Source organism: Larus michahellis, chromosome 9 (genome assembly GCF_964199755.1).
Source record: "Larus michahellis chromosome 9, bLarMic1.1, whole genome shotgun sequence".
NCBI lineage: Eukaryota > Metazoa > Chordata > Aves > Charadriiformes > Laridae > Larus > Larus michahellis.
In genome coordinates, this window is record NC_133904.1 from 31253529 (window position 1) to 31271811 (window position 18283).

At 37.0% G+C, this 18283-nt stretch overlaps 1 protein-coding gene across 42 annotated transcripts in view; it reads right to left on the minus strand.

The window, feature by feature from the left end:
* LOC141748935 (guanine nucleotide exchange factor DBS-like) overlaps window positions 1-18283 on the minus strand; it is a 243678-nt gene that overhangs the window by 25393 nt on the left and 200002 nt on the right. For 26 of the 42 annotated variants that reach the window (XM_074601727.1, XM_074601713.1, XM_074601720.1 and 23 more), the window contains 2 exons: window positions 5274-5560; window positions 836-1007 (listed from right to left, as the gene is read on the minus strand). The exons of 5 other annotated variants lie outside the window; for them this stretch is intronic. The gene's annotated coding sequence lies outside the window, so the exon portion shown is untranslated. The remainder of the gene's footprint in view (window positions 1-835; window positions 1008-5273; window positions 5561-18283) is intronic. 11 more of the 42 variants (XM_074601746.1, XM_074601732.1, XM_074601748.1 and 8 more) reach the window with 2 other exon arrangements.

Consider the following 18283-nt stretch of genomic DNA (forward strand, 5'->3'; position numbering starts at 1 on the left):
TAAATTCAATTATTAATTACATCAGTGAACGAACAATTTAAAATTAGGGAATTAAAGTTTCATGAATGATATCCTGGATTAACAGTTTTTAGTCATAAAAATTTACTGTGTAATTATTCAGCAGATACAAATTATCAAGACAAATCAGTAACTGACCAATTTCCTTGCCATCTCACTGCAAAGAAAACGTTTATAACGGAAAATACAAACTAGGAGCATATTTAACAATATCCTATTTTTGGTCCAGCTGCTTCAATTATTTTTGTCTTTAGCATCTGCCAATACTGCCATTTTAAGAATTTCATAACCAACAGTATACTCTGACAAGGTACCTGTATTAATTTCTAAATGAACGAATTGATTCCAGTGTATTCAGAGATTTGCTAATTAAAATGACCGATGGTCAATACCGAAGTCATTTATAGTTCTTGTCAACATATTTATCTTGTTCCTTAATGTATTAGGCATATTATGAGATATTAAAATGCATCAATGACAAACTTTGAGAAGATAATTGATTAAGCCTGGGTATTATTCACTGTATTTGGGAAGAAAGCAAAAAGCCTGTACATCGTTCAAGAGAACAGGATCACCCAGGCGTCTCAAGATGGAATTAACATCATAAAATAACCTGGAATTGGGCAAATAAATAGGACAGAAGCAAGCAATTAAGCAACGTGTCCAGAATAGCACAAAGCTGGTGGCATAGTGGTACCAAGAATATTTAGGGATTTATTTAAAATATCAATGCTATCTGCAGTAAAAATCATTAACAAATTACAAATAGTGCTATCCTCTATCTAATGATATGATAATTCGTAATGACAACTCATACCTCGGTACTTTAGTATTTAAGGAGCATCCATCACAGTAAGTCTGTGCACAGACTCGTGTCTTATGTCTTTCTTGCTCTTTGTCCTAATGCAATAAATCCTAATACAGGTGGTTATGACCATTCACTCAACTTCTAGTTACAGAGTTTTCCAAAGCAGTTAATTCCAGAAGACCTACAAGAACATACATTCCCAAGCGTGATCCAGACACAAAACATAAATTTTTGATTTTCTTAAAAAAGGTTCTTGGCCGAGGAGTCCCAAAAACCTTAGGATGGATCTGAGAAACTCGAATGTAGGAGAACGATTAGCAGCAGTGTGACCATCAATGAGACAACAGAATGGAAGGAATTCAGCAAGATGAAGACAAAAGCCTGTTACAACACATGCTAAAAGCTTAGACCTATGTACCTTTGTCCTGTATACGCACATATAAGTCTGAACTAGCATTCCTAGCATCTTCAAGGAGTGCTCAGCAGCGTTCAGGAAGGTGTTTTAAGATATGAGAGATTGTATTTTATTATTACTATTATTACTATTATTACTTCTTAGAAATAGTATAAAGGAATATAAAAACATATGTCAATATAGTTAAGTCACTATTTAACATTCAAGATGATAATTAAAAGTTGCTATGGAGGGAGGAATTTATCTGAATGTTGCAGTTTCACTTCTTGGTTTGGAATATTTGCTTGGCATAAAATCATCTCTCAGGACATAAGAGACCTCAAATCTCAAAGTCCAGTGTGACTGAAAATAAATATAAAGAATTAAAAGTTAGGATTCATATATGTATTAAAGCTAATAGACCCATACTAGAACTAGCATGACATCTGATGAAATTAATGAGTGGAAAACTCAAAACCAGTTAGTGATTTTCTTACACTAAAAAATCACTGCCACAAATATTACTAATAACAGGATTTAAAAACTGATTAAATATTTATAGCTACAAAGAACATCCAGAATCATGACAGCTGCAATTACAAATGTAGAAGGGACGCTAGCCTTTGTGCATGCTGGTTTAAGGAAATTTTAGTACCAGAGAAGACCTGCGGGACACGCAAGTGTTTTACATAGACATAGACAGGTTCTTGTGCCTCACCATAAGAAATCACTTTTGTGTCACTTCGTTATCAATCTGAGCCAGTATAAAAATCCCTCTGATCTTGAAGGCATGTACACAAGATGACTGTATTGCTAAACGTAGTAGATTAGGATGAAAAACGTTCTACCGCCATCACATACAACTCCTATCACTGCTTTTATTCGTCCTGAATTTTGGCGGGGTTTTCTTTCCCCTCCTTTTTACTCAGGCACTTCATTAGTAAGAACTAGACTTCAAGAATCTCAGTAATAATGCTCAAGGTTACCACCATTTGGGATTTTAGAACTTCGTAATTGTTCATAAACTTTAACTAGATAAAAATCTCACATTTATACCTCAATGATAAAGTCTGCTAGGTTAACAACCAATATCAAATTGGAAATGATGATACCTACACATGAAGAGCATTTTATCGGAAAGGCAGATTCTCTTGAGAAAAACTGAAATTCTATTTAAGGTAGTAACGGTCCATAGCTACTATCAATAATAATTTTGAATTGCCTGAATAACACACTCATCAAGTATCACTGGTAATTAATTGCTGATCCTAACATGTTTGATGATGTTACAAAATAATAAAACAGTTAATTCATCAACTATAACCTAAAAAAAATATTAAGAAATAAAATACTAATTAAAATTATAAGGAGTAAACTGAATTTGTAGTGCTCTCATATATATCTGGGTAGATACATATGGACACACTCTTCCTTAAGGAGAAGAAGAAAACAGGATTTTGTTCAAGACGGTGTAATAGCAGTAGAGAGGAACGTGAAGAAGAAAGTATGTTCTCTGTTGCCCTCTTGAAAAGAGAGGCAAATAAATTTTAACAAAAATCTGGGAAAAGGGTTGAAAAGACACAGGAAAGGATGCAGAAACTAAAGACCCAAAACTGATTGTAACAAAGTCAGTTCTCTGCATCTACCAGTAGATAATTGTGATGTTCTGAAAACTCATGGGAACTCACTTGCCATGAATTTACCATTTGTGGAAGTGCTACCTGCATCTGCCTGGAAGAAAAGCACCCGGACTTAGTTTGCATTGTTGCCACACAGAGCTCCTGGAACAAGAGTTCAGTGTTACACCTTTACTAAAACAGAGATAGTATTACCTGTTTTGAAAGAATGCTACAATAGCCCATTTCTCATTTAAATTGTTAAGTCCATGACATACTACTAGGTGTTGGGTTGTGGGTATTTTTTTTTTTTTCCATAAGGAACCTTGTGGAAATAACACACTAGCTTATGTTTTTCACTAAACTCTTGAAGGGTATGTCTAAAGTAATAGCTTTTTCAAGCAAATGTTTGGTTTTTTTTTTTCCTGTTTTGTCATTCTAGATTTTCACTATCCAAATAAAATATGAGAAAAATTAAACTAGGATTGTATCACGAATTAAATACCAAACACTTCCCTCAGTACATGGAAGTTTCTCAAAATACTGACCCAGTCCAGGGAGATTCATATAAACACAGCTGGATGATCTGCAGGAATTTAATACCTCTTACTTTGCAGGAGACAATTCAATGTAACAAGGCTTTTAGTTTGATTGCTAATATGGGACTCCTCCGTATCCATGTCGTCTTCATATTTGTGTCTTCAAACACACAAAAACCCCAGCTCATAATGAATGAAAATAAACTGCTGGAGAAACACAGTAAAGCACGCATCTTAATAGTTGAATGAGTGCTTTCTCTGTCTATAAATGGAAAATTGTCTTCTTCTCCCCTCCTTTTGGCATGAGGATTGCTCCGCTCCTAGACAGTCCCGCTCTCTAGAAATTGCACAGCTCAGTCGGTCAGTTTGTGGTTCTCAGAACCACTGCACACTGCGCTGCCATCTTCAACGATGTACGTGGAAATAACAATATGGAAGAATCATTCTGTAAGGTCTAACAAGAGCTGTCAAGTCTTGCTGTGGGAAATTGTATGCATTTTTGGTCTAAGTATCTGCTTTCAAGTAGCATCAGAGCAGAATCTGAAACTAATTGTACCGATCAAGCCCAAGACACCTCCAAAGACAAAAGGGAACATTCATACTTAATAGCGAAAGGCAAAAAGAGCCTTTGCTTACAACAAACCTTTTGTTTTAAAGAGACATTTCAAAGAATACAAATTTACTAATTGCAATATAGACTAAGTCAGTTGCAATGGTCTGAATTCTCTGCAACAGCCACAGCCCCAGACACGTTCTAGATGCGATACCACAGGAGCAAATGTGGCAGAACAACACAAACCACTCCCCAGTACATAATCTTGACTGGAAAACGGGCAACGAAAGATAATGCAATAATGGGAAAGTGTACATTAAAACATACTTTCAGTGTCTTTAAATGTTTCTGGGCATTATCTTCAACTTGGAGTTTACTACTTTTGCCTCAATTCATTAAATAAAGGCTACATTTCACTTGAGTTCATATTTACAATTCGTAAATAACAGGTTATGCTCCTGTTTCACTTCTACTCTTCCTTTTCTTTTTGTCTGTTTTCCTACACAGCACTGACAGGAAAACACAACTGTATTTCATTCGTGTACAATAGTTCTGTTTCCCACTACGCCTCAGAAAAACACTGCACAGTACTTTCAATTACACTGTCTACAAAACCTCCTGCTTCCTTCAAATATATAAAAGCTGGCTTTGGGAGCTCCAAAAACTAACAATAAATGATACAATTGGCAGCAGTTTAGGAATCCTCTGAGGGGAGGATACCAGCACACAAGGAAAAAGAGTTAAGCTCCTTAGACTTCGCTGTCATTATCTGCAAACTACATCTCCATAATGGAGAGTAGACAGTAAGCACTGTTCCGTGGTTGGGTCACACTCCCCCCACCTCCAATGTCACCTGGAAAGAATTTATTGACTCATCAATGATGAAAAATATGAATCACTAAAAATAAGAGAAACATTTTCATACCTACTGTTTCGTGTTGTCACGGTACTTTGTTTCTTTTAAACTACACACAAGATGGCATCTCATGGCATTCACAAAATTGGTCCCAGGGTATCCAAGACGTTACTACCTTGACAATTTAACCCTGAGAAACTTTCTAGTATTTTAATGAGACATTAATAGTCTAAATATTCAACAGTATTACGATTTTTTCTTAAAAAAAAAAATAATAGTGAAGTACTAGCAGAGTGGAATAAAAAACTCAAAAAGATTCGTAGAGAAAGACCTACAGTGCCCTCAGTGTGATGCTTCCCAGTTCTGCCACGTAACATGAGTTCCCTTAAGTGCAAGGTAAAGGTAAGAAACATCCAATACCAGTGCCTGTGCACCGCACACCAAAGCTCTGCTCTGAATTTGGAGGGAAGGACAGGTAACAGAACTTACCCGAGTATCCAAGGTCCTGGAAGTGACACCTATCAGAATGCCCCAGAAACAGCATCAGGCCTTCAGGGTATTTGGAGCAGTTTGGTGTACGCTGAAGTTACGACTGACGGTTCACAGGCTGCGTGCGGTTATCTGATACTCTGTTGCGCAAACAGGGGGGGTTTCCTGAAGTTTTCTTCTCCAACACATAAATGCAGCTCAGTGTTTAATTTCAGTTATTTTTCCAGACTTCCAAGTGACATTATTGCTCACATTCCAACAAGATCTGCATCTCACCTCTTACGCATCTACGTGGAGTGGAACCAATTACAGAAAATGATTACTGTAACAGTGTCTTATTTTTCCTAGATATACTTTAGGCTATAATAATATACTACAATGGATTCCAACAGATTTCTGTGAGTCAGTTTGAAAAACTTTTTTTTGCTGAAACAGAAGATGATTGAATTGATCTATTTTTAAGTAATCTCAGTCTGCAAACAGCTTATCGAGTACATTAAATTCGAAAAAGGTCTTCCTCATAACAAAAATTAACTGGTTAGTAACCTTCGCAAGCACATGATGTTGTAAGTTTTGTGTTGGAATCACTCACTACAAAAAAATTCCTATAAAAAAATAAATTAAATTAAAAGTTAAATGGGACTGTAAAGGACTTTGGGAGGTCTGCAGTCCAGCCTCCTGCCCAAAAGAGGCTCTGAATTCAGACTGCTTTGCTCAGGAGTTTGTCCCGTTGTTTACCAAAATCCTCCAAAGATAGGAAGTCCACAACCACTCTAGGTTAACCATCCTCAGAATGCATAATTTTCAATGCAGAAGACTAATTACCAGCCTCCACATGCACTTTTAATTGCTCACATGGAATAAACACCACGTCACATCTTATCTTAAGTGTCACTGAGAGGCACAAAGGACCTCTGAGGTAGTCCCTTCAAGACTGTCTTGCCAGTATTATTTGTTCATAACCTCATGCCAAAATACTGGTTATAGTTGAATATAGCTAGGTTGGGTGAAAGCATCAAATAATGATTTGCTGAAAGAATCACATGTATTTTATAAAACCTTTTAGGCACTCGACACTTAGTATTATATACTCTCCCATCATAACATTAGAAAACTAAGCTCTGACAGCTATGTTGTTCTGATTAACACAAATAAAAGGAAACAATGCTGCTCTGTATCTCCAAATCTATCCTTCTGAGCAAAGCAGACTAACAAGTCACAGTTTGAAAAATTACAATTTCATTTCCATGACCAAAAATTACTTGATAGAGCCTGGATTGGATTAATTTTATACTTCTGGGAAAATCAGCAAACAATCTTTTATGCAACAGACTGAAATAGGAACAACATTATGCAGACATTGCAACAACATGCCAATTACCATGGTGTAGTCTCTGGTGAAATATATTTCCAATTTTCCAAGTTGAAAGACCTTCAATAATGGTAATTAAAGATGCTCTAATGCTTAAAACCCTGAATACACCAGGGATGGAAAAAGAGAATAAACAGTTTTCCAGTGGCTTCGCACACAGCTGATGTTGCAAAAACGTGCTGCGACACTAGCAGAGAACACCACATTGCCTCATTTACAGGCCCTCTCTGGAACCTCTGACTGTCAAACACTGCTGGGACTTATTTTCATAGTTCACTGGTTAGGACAAGCCCAAATTGTATTAGGGACCTTCCTAACAGTTTGCCAGCCCAGAGAGTTGTGTCCCAGCATGCAGGACGTCTCCTAGGTACGTTTGAATTGAGTACACGTTCAGCCCTGATTTGCAATTTAGCCGTTTTCTCCTCAGTTGTCTCTCTGTTATTGAAAATGTGCCTTCTAAATCCTTTTCTGTGTCTAAATTGAATAAATGAACTGATAGATATTAAATAATATCTTCAATGGCAAAACTAAATTTGATTTAAATCAGTAAAAAAAAAAACTCAGCAGGGCAGATCACCAATCACCATTAGTTCAAGTCTTCTCTTTTAATAGAATAAGCAGGCTCCAAATTGAGAAAAATTGCAGTGGAAGTAAAATGTGGTAATCGAGTTCACGTTGTAATCTTCTTCGATGTACTAATATTTCAATGGATTCAAAGACAGAACACACTAAGGCATTTTTAACTTCCCTTCCATATTCATTTTGTTTCACAACAGGCAATTGAAAAGCTACACAAAAAGAGCAAACTACCTACATTTTATCTGCTGAGTTGTCACTTAGTAAGAAAATAAAACATTAATCCGTTCACTTGTAATTTGTATTTCTACTGGTTAATGCCCAAAGCTTGGCCCCAGGTTAGTACTTTTTTCCCCCCACAAAGCAGACTACAAATGCTCCTTTATCCTGATTTTTGTCCTTAGCTTGATAGCCTGGTCTAGTGGGAGGTGTCTCTGCCCAGGGCAGGGGCCTTCGAACTAGATGATCTTTAAGGTCCCTTCCAACCTGAACCATTCTATGATTCATTCTATCAAGACTTTCTACCTAGAACTACAAAAGTATCTAGTACTCGGAGCTGACATCCAACACTGCATAGATCAAATACCTTCAAAGTAAGTTAACATTGTATGAAACCAAGTTGGAGGAGTTTTATCAGTAGCTTTGCTTATGCTCAGCTGTAAACTTATCTCTAGCTCTTCCTCCCTCTTCTTCAACCTCCCAACCGCAACACTCAAAACTATTTTTTCCACTTAGTACTCCTGCCTCTCCACATCAGGACTTACTCCTTCTTACCTTCCCCATCTTACCAACCCATGTCTCCCACCTCCATATGCCCACAATTCCAAATCTGTAAATGCAAGTCTTTGAAAATACTGTTGAGCCCCCAAAAAAGTGAGAGACTGCTATTACACACAACATGAAGTTTTTTGTTGGCATAGTCACTGATGTACAGACAATTATTTCAGCTTACATTACATACTTTTAGATGGGCAGAGTCATCCCTTGCCACTGCTGCCAAAAACAGTGAGGAACTGTACATACAATAATGCTGTAGCGTAATTCCTCATACCTAATCCATTAGGTTTTCACTTATATGGGGTATATTATGAACAACAAGGTCCTGTTTCCTTTTATCCTTCTCTCCACATCATGTGATTACAGTCCCTATGCCTCTGTCGCACACATGTAAGGAAAAGAAAGACTTGGATCTAAGCTCGGATAATTTAAGAAGTTTACTGATACAAGCAGGTTGTATAGCCAAAGGATATCCAATGATAAGCTAAAATACACAACTTGCACGCTCAGAAACGGTAGAAGGGCTTGAAAGACAGGCGGCTGCTATTTGTAGAAAAACCAAGTTAGTTTTCAAACATACAACAGGAGAAAGTTAATTGAAGAAATTAAATTAAAAATTAACAGAACAAAATGTTTACACTTACATACACTTTTATATACATTAACAAGGTAACAATCATCCAAGATGCATGGGAACACCCTTTCCACATGCAAAACAAGGAATGAAAAGGTATGAAGACAAACTCACTACACTGAGGAGGAACATCAAGCCAAACACGCTGAAGAGGGTCTTTAATTCACTGTTAGATGCTTTAACATTAGCCCAAAATCTGCCACCATAGCAGTTAAGAAGTTAGGCTTAATTAGTACAGCTGCTACCTTAAGACTGATGAAGTTAACTAATCAACTTGTTTTAGAAGATGAAATACGACCAACCTCTTGTCCCAAACAACAGAATGGACTTTGAATTTTTTCCTCTGTGCTCAAAGAAATAAAGCCAAATGACACAAACAACCTATTGATCATCAAGAAATGCAAGTGCCCTGAGAGAATAGACTGGACTCCACCGTTTCTGCTACAGAACAGAGAAGTCATGTTATTTCCAAAGCCCTGCTTTAAGGTGGCCCAGAATTATGATAACAATTTCCTGTAACGGGAAAAAAACCCCACGTATTTACAAAGATGATTCACATCTACCTAAATATAAAAATTAATATTCTGCATTTTAAATAGTAAATTGAAAATAAAATAGTATAGTGAATATTTCAAATATAAAATAAAAATTTTCTAGCAGTAACTCATACAGATTTCTAATCTCGTTTTTTGGAAGGAATTTCATCCATTTATCTTTTTTTGGCTTCAGATGAAGACCTTGCTTATTTCTACAGCCATACCCACATTTTATGATCATTAGCCTTTTTTTGGAGCTCTGCAGCATTTCATTATTGACTACTTCTCTTTCTATGAGGTTTTATTGTTCCATCTGGCATTTTAATTACAGACCTAGTATCAATTTTACATACTTGCTGAAGAGGAAAAAAAAAAAATTACTTCAATATTGACTTCCCTGCAAATTTACATCATGACTCCATTAAAACAATCACTTTTGCAACAGAAGTATTTTACCTTTGTATTATAGAAATATATCTGACTATGTGTTGGACAGCATTAAAGCAAGTAAATTTAATGAAGATAACAGTTTAAAAAAATCATAATTTTCAGTTTTACAGGAAATCACTGAAAAAACCCTAATGTTGAGTTTCAGTGAATATGTAAGAAACTTGGTCTAGATTAAAACATGACCAATTGCACGAAGCTAGGTGTTTCTGAGGACAAACACAGTGCTATCTGCCTACCTTCCATCAATCCAGTACTAGGTATGTACCGCACACACCGACTGGATGCTGTATTCTGGACCAGGCACAGCAAGAGTAACAGAGAGAGTAAGAGAAATCAGCAAGAAACGATTGCACCCCTTTTTATGGCATTTCACTTGAGATTCAGAGCCTACTGAGAGGTTTCCAGACTTGATACTTTGCTTTTATGAAAAGTGTTGGTCATTTGGTTTCGAAGTTCCACGGCTGAAAAACTTGTAATACAACACATGTTACATAGAACCTGGACAGGCCAGAACTCCAAAAGAAAGAAGAAAAGACAAAGAGGACATCAGTGGAGATATTTCCTGTGAACTAGCACAAAGCTTCTCAAAATCCTCATTAAATTCACCAAGTAACCACACAAGAGTTTTCCCACAGCATCAACAGACATACCCACAACACATAACTTCAAAAAAAGCTTGTTGTTGGCCAACCCAGCCTAAACCATGCCAAAAACACTAGTCAACATGGCTTGCTATGGGTAAAGAAAAAGTACATCAACATTCTTGGTAATATCCAACCATTTATTTGTAACTTTCTACATGAAGCATTATATTTGATACATCATGTCATGTTGCTTCACTCGTTTCATGTTCTGTCACTTTATCCAGTATGATTTGACAGGTGTAATTTGACAAAATGTAAGATGTAACATGTCATGCAAGAAATTCAAAACCATGGGAGAAGGTTTATTTGCAAAAAAATATGTTTTTCTCCCTCTAGAAGTGTCTTCAATCAGCTATTTTAAAATACGACATTAAAAAATAACTCCATAGTTGTGTAATTTTTGTATCTACTAATGACATGAAAATTACAACTCTGAAAATATCAGATAAATAAATCAGAAATTTTCATTTTAGCATATTCTGTTCCTCAATTTACTAGCTACATCTTGTCTCCAGAAAAAGGACACCGCTCTTTAGAAACTCAAGGGACTTTCTACTCAACTTTTAACTTTTATTCCTCCACAGGCAAGTCCAAATTCAGAGCCCGGCATAATTTATTTCCTGTTCACAGCTGCTTCAATATTTACACACTGTACCTGCTGCCACAAACTAAAGAATTCCGCCCGCCTCAGTAAAATGCTACAGCTCTTCCTGTATATTAAGCAGTTTATGACTGAGCCTGATCTTTTCTACTGATCAGATCAAAACAACAAACAATGACATGAACTCAAGAAGCATTAGCTTTGCTGAGTTTTCTACACTGACTAAGCAGATTCATCAATTCAAGGACAAAAGGGGAAAAGGGGGCAAGGACTTCAACACTCCTTAAGTTACCGACACAACTGAGACACTGATGCCCACATAAAGTTGAATTCAACAGGACCCTCTGGAGTTTTAAATCCTCTGTACAGTGATTGTAATGGGCAGTATGTGCTTTCTTTCAGGCAAACTGACAAAATAAAAATGAAAAATATGCAAGTAGGGATTTATTCACCTCATTGAACTATTCAGAAAATAAAAATTAACTATCATTTTCTTGTTTATGTCCTATCCACAGACTATCAATTTTTAAAACTGGAGCAAATGCACAATCTAAATTTCTTTCCACTACCACAAATTCTATTGAAAATCATGTGGAATAAGACTAACATTGAGAAAGAATTTTTCTTCTCTAACAATAATTATTTTCAAATTTAAGTAAACTGCAGAAATAGTTTGCTATTTTGTCTTCGGTCAGTCATTTAGTGGTACAATTTACTGTTAAAATACATACTGCAAAATGAAAAGGCTTCCCAATTAGTGTCTTGGCTCCTTCCAGTCATTCTATTCGATATCCTAATATATTCACAGAAAGCTTAATTTGCCATTAAGAAAAGTCACTTACAATATGAAAATCCCAAATCAAATCCCAGACAGAGGCTGGGAATACTAAAGCCAATCATCCTGATCACAGAATCCCAGACTGGCAGGGGTTGGAAGGGACCTCTGGAGATGATCCAGTCCAACCCCCTGCCAGAGCAGGGTCACCCACAGCAGGTGGCACAGGAACGCCTCCAGGCGGGTTTGGAATGTCTCCAGAGACGGAGACTCCACCACCTCTCTGGGCAGCCTGTGCCAGGGCTCTGCCACCCTCACAGGAAAGAAGTTCCTCCTCATGTTGAGGTGGAACTTCCCATGGTCAAGTTTGTGCCCGTTACCCCTTGTCCTGTCACTGGGCCCCACTGAAAAGAGCCTGGCCCCATCCTCCTGACACCCACCCTTTCAGTATTTATAAGCATTGATAAGATCCCCCCTCAGTCATCTTTTTTCCAGACTGAAGAGACCCAAATCCCTCAGCCTTTCTCCATGAGAGAGGTGTTCCAGTCCCCTCAGCATCTGATGATGGGTATAGGAACACAGACCAGAGCAGCACACACCTTCCTTCCGCATAACAGAAATTTCTACCAGCACACAGACAGCACCGTCAGCGCAGCCTAAATTCAGTTTCATTACAGCATCCTGATGAAGGGGCTGTATGAAGGGGCTCCATGCAGTTACACATAAGGCTTGGCTGTTTCAGAAAACAACGTCACGTTTGGTCCAGGCAAACTGCCGGGATGCCTCACTGGAGTCCTCCTTCCTTTGTAGCAAGGAATCTTCACTCAGACTTCATCTCTCACGATGCTTTGTTCTGAGAGTCCCTAGATAAGCACTCTCTTCCCTGAGACAACAGTCAGATAGTCTGATGCAAGAAAGCCAACTTAAAAAAAAAAAAAAAAGCAGCAGGGAGAAGGTTTGGGATTCTGTGTAGCAGTATTTCTGTATTTCTGAACAAATTGTTGTTCTCCTGAATAAGTCACCTAAAGTTTAAGAGCTTCTTATTCACAACCTAAGCTAACACTCCCTGTAGAAAAGTTAGTATTACTTTGTATCATAACTAGGTTATTGCACATAGAAAAAGTTGCTGTTTTCCAGATATAAATAATGACACTTTGTACTCCGTTTTGGAAGGAAAGGAGGTAAATTAATGTGATAGGGCCCCTTTTAAATTGCGCTGTGAGTTCTCTTAGTCATAAATAGTACAAAGAATAGGACAGTGTCCTAATGAAAACAGCTTTCATGCATCTACGATCTTCTATTTACTGAGTGTATGAGGAGCCACCCTAAATGCTTGGGGATAGTCAAAATATTTTCCCCTCTTATGTTTCTCAATGCATTACATACCTCAGTGAGTGAAGCTTCACTAACTCATGCCATACAGCACTTGCAATCGCCCTAATCAAAAAGCTGACCTCTTAAGAAGTTTAAAAGGAGCAACGCTTGGCCCGTGTTAGAATACTCATGGCTGTTACTCTTTCTTTAAAGGACCTGAAAAATCTCAAAATTCAACGCCTTTTTTTTTCCTTGAAGCTACTGAATATACTGTCCATTTCAGAGCTGCCAGAACTGAGTATCAATTTTTATTTCTTTATTTATTTAAATGTTAGTGGAAACGAGATACAGTCGCATCTCAAAGGAGAGGCAGAGTATGGCAGCAGGCTATTAATATATTTCCCATAACCACCTCCAATTTCTTTTTTTTTTTTTTTTTTTTTTTTACTATTCAGAACAATTTATCATCTGTTCTGCTTAGTCCACGCATACCCAAGTACATTCATAAACATAAAATGGAAAAACATAATTTTCTGATATACCACAGCTGTAAACCGATCTGACCAGTGGCCTAACAACAGCATTTTAAATTAGATTCTCCAGTGTTTAATTTAGACACAGCTAGATACTTAATGTACAGTATGTTATTTAAATAATCACATGTAAGTGAAGTTCCTTTGCTTAGGGTACTCAGGTTCCCATTTAAGTAAGAGACTAATTACCTGACTGATTCTTCTTCTTAGCTCTGAGTACAAGCAACTGCCTAAAATCATTATCTGAGCCTCAAGGAATGTGTGGGGTGGGAATGGAAGTCAAAAAGCTTTGACATCCTAGTCCTTCATTCTATAGTCTTGTAGCAGTGGAAAAGCACTTTTAATTATGCTATTATTAGTAAATAAAGCCAAACTGTAAAGTAGTTACGATCACAACCTAGAAATGGAGATTAGAACACGAAACCACCTGGGGAGCACCGCCTTCTTTAAAAGCGATTCTGCCGGACTACTTCCCTGCACTAGCAGCATATGGTATAAGGGCACATTAAGTCAGAACCGTCATTTTACCTTTCTAAGGATGCCAGACCCTTTTTAATCATCTTCCTTGCACAGTGGAATGTTTCCTTTTCCCCAGCTGCTTGATAAAACTAAAAAAAAGCAGGCAGTGTTTGACATGCAGTGCTAGAAGATGGGCTTCCACGGTGATACCGAGCAAAACTGTTACTTATTCACCAGAGATATCGTCCCACCCTACTCGCTTCCCACAGCCATTACAACCCAGAGACAAGTTATGTCCTGAAATTGCTTATTATAATAAACAATACAAAGGCTATCTTGAGTGCATCATTTATTTCTACAAACAGTTCATTACAGCCATTTCGTTTCTAAAATTAGGCTCTCCCATAACTTACAGCGTACAATGCCTCCCCACATTACACTGAATTGCTCCGGTTGACGTTCTCAGAACTGCCTTCTGAGTTCAAAACCAGCAGTCATATGGCAGTAAGAACACGGCCTTTCCAGACTTTAGACAGCCCAGAAAGATGCATCACCTTCTTTAAGTTACAAAATCTTTTGTTTCTACAACTTACCACACTTATCCGGCCATCATCAATTAAAAACATACAAAAACACACAGAAAAAAATCTCTCTAGAGAATACATTCCTTTAGTCTTAGCAACCTGTTTTGATTTTGACGTGCTGCTGGTCATGCTGTAAGTTTTTCAAGTTACCTGGGCACACAACTAGACTGCAGACTAATTCTGAATTTTGCTCTCAATGCTTTGTACCAATTGTCAATGATTGTCTAAAGACATCTCCCTCCCCTCTGTCCATTCTAGAAAAATGTAAATAAAATAAAATATTTAAGTAGAAAATGCCCTAAGAATTCTATTACCACACAGTCATCTCGAAGGGCAGTATAATGCTGTGGTCTTTTCAGTAAGACATCATTTCTAATATTCTTAATGAAAAACAGAATACTAGAAAAGACAACAAAGAACAAGACTTGTAGCAGTTTCTAGCACTGTATAAGAAGGGGGTGGGTGAGGGTGGAAGAGTAATTCATCCACATCTTCTTACCCTGTGCTCTGTAGCTTCTACAGAGCTCTCTCGGAGCACACCAGCCTTTGCTCAGATTTTAATCCTCTGTATATTTCCTAAGTTTATTTATGAGACTATCCTGGTAGCCAAACTACCCGTTTAGCATTTCAATTTAAAGACTGTGCATTGAAAGTTTGAGAATAGAAAATGGCTGTTGTTATTTCTGTATAGATGGGGCAATACATACTAAGAAGTCACATAACTATAGGCACATGTTTTCAAGATAGAAAACCCTCAAGTCTTTAGGAAACAACTTAAAATCAATTGCCAAGCAGTCAAAAGGAAATTTGAGAAGGACATTAAAATGCAAAAGGAACTCAGACTGCTCCCTACACAGAAACCGTTCAATAATATTGCACACTCATACGTCTACCCAAGTTAATTTACTTTTTTTCTCCTGAATACTCATTGAACTTTTGCTGCTGTTGATAGTTTTCTGAGTGGGTTTCATGAGCCCTATTCCAAATAGGCCAGTATCTTTATTTACAATTTCTCCACCAGAGGGCACGACAGGACTTCACAATCAGGTAGGCTCAGGGAAAGCAGGAGAGCTAAGCACTATTATAAAAGTAGAACAAAAAGCATTCAAGGCTTCAGCAGGTGCTTTTTTATTTATTTAGGAATCTGTCTTAGCACCCACACGCACCCACTGACTACCTTTCTGCAGTATAATTAACTTTGAGACACAGCAGCTTTCAGAATTAGATGACCCAGTAAAATAAATCTTGTACATTCAATAGACAGCACCGCATCAAGCCCATAGGGATGATTTCACCTGTGCTCCGTCTTAAATCACCCTCATCTCTTTCAAAGTTCAACTATTATGCTCAGGTTGGAACCAGGAAACAGCCCATCAGTAGCCCAACAGACCCTCGTCAAATATTAAAAAAAAAAAAAAAAAGCCAAAACCAACCACACAAAATGCCCCCCAAAATATACATTTTGAAAAGGTGATACATTGTTGTAAATATTCTACCACCTAAATGTAAACATGAAAACAATTACTAGATAAACACAGATATGGTTTACCACTTCCAGGTGAAGCAGCACTGGACACCAATAACAAAAAGATGCTGACACCACTTCTGTGTACCACCTGGGACGATCTAAAAGCATGGCTATTGAAAAAAACCACTCAAAACAGTCTGAAAAAAGATTACTGGGAAAAGAGCTCAGAGTCTGAAACATGCCAGATTCACTTCTGCAGTTCTCATACATGAGAAGATATGAAGCTCAAATGAAAGACATAATTCTCATGGGTACTGCATATGGAATATGTGCATCAATACGGCACCTTCTAGGAACACCAGATAAACTTTATTAACTGTTGGTATAAAGTCAGGAATATGTCTCTTCCACAAATAACTACGCAGGACTAATTCATCTGCCATGTAATCGCTCCCCATTATAACACTAGGGGAAAAAAAAAAAAAAAGAGTCATTATCTTTGTCTTTTCTATGCTTCTAATAGACCTTTCAACATTTGAAACAGTATGACCACATCATAACTTAATGTAGAAACAAGTTATCCTTCCCACACTATTTTACATATACAGGGGCTCCTATTTATTACCCCTCTCAAAAACTTTGCACAGAAACACATTACAGCCACCAAAGACAGACTGATCCAAGTCTTACAGGAATCAAAGTACGTCCTTCCCCTGTTAAGAACATTCTCAGAGGTACGGCTGACCGCCACGTAAGCTTTTTCACAGGAACCTAAGGAGGACTATCTATAAATGAAGCAAGAGTGAGGACAGATCATTCTTCGTATATTTTGTACAAGGAAATATAATGTGTCATCAAGCTCTTGTTTTCCTTCATCCAACTTTCTTGAATAAACTTGAGCATTTCACCCGCTCACTTAGTGTGAAACCATAAGCTCATGACACGAAGTAATACACAATGTAAGGACAATTCACTATCGCATAAAGATGCATAGCTGACAATAAAGATGTGAAAATCTGAGTTAGCCACTCGTAATTACTGCTCACAAAATCACTAAAATCTCATTATTTCATATCTCATTATTTTTCCCTCCCCTTAATTAGTTAGGATTTCCAAATCAACACACTTGAAAAGATTTCTATTGCATTTGGTTTTTAAAAGAATATTGTCAAAACTGTAGCTTTTTTTTTTCTTTTGAAGAATTATATTTAGAAAATTCCTGAAACTTGGCCCAAGAAATTAATTGACACTGTTAACTTCAGCCACTAAACAAGTCATCTGCTGTTGCACAAATGAAATACTTGAATATTAACTAGTGGATATATGAATGCACTGGGACTTCAAAAAAACACTAGGCTATCAAGCACAGTAAGTTGCAATAAGGAGGTATAATAATATAATTAGTATAGCTGCATATAATACGGCACTATTTCAGAAACAGACGTAGTAATTGTAGAGACTGTATTATAGTAAGGAACACTACACACACACACAAAATCAAGCAAAACCAAGCAAAATGGCAACTTCACTCCAGAGTCATTTAGAAACTAGAAACCTAATGAACACTAACGAAAGATTTGAGTAGTTGGCTTCACCTCCACCCTTCCTACACAAGAGATGAAAGAATTGTAGTTGATCTTATTATAAGTTTGATTCAGAGAACAAGCAGAGTTGTTTCTCTTAACTCTTCTCTGACACTGGAACTCAGTGCTAATGTACAAAGTAAACCCACCCCAGTAAAACTCAACAGAACAATTTTATCTCTCCTAGCAGACTGACACTTTAAAAAAAACAAAACAAACAAACAAAAAAAATCCACCTAAAAAAACAACCAAAAAAAACCAAACCAAAAAACAACCCACACCACACATTGCAAGCCTATGGCTCCATTTACAAGAGATAAATTTCTGTCCAGAATTTGGAATATACTGTATTGTTTTGGTTTTCCTTAAATAAATTTAGAAAATAAAACTTGAATTGATTCTTACTGAATAGTGACAACTCACTTCAAAGCAGTAATACGTACCTCTGATATCTAAAAAGTTATCCAATATTTGAATTACCTTTTTACAATTCTATCAACCTCTTTAGGGCTATTAAAAATAAATAAATAAATAAATAAATAAATAAATAAATAAATAAGAGAGACATAAAAGCAACTACAGAAGGCTTGTCAAGCACAGACATTATCTTTTACCATGTGTATGAAACACCACCAGTAAGATCGACCCTTGTGATTTCTCTGTTCCTGGTACCAGAAGACTGGATTATAAAAACATATCAACAA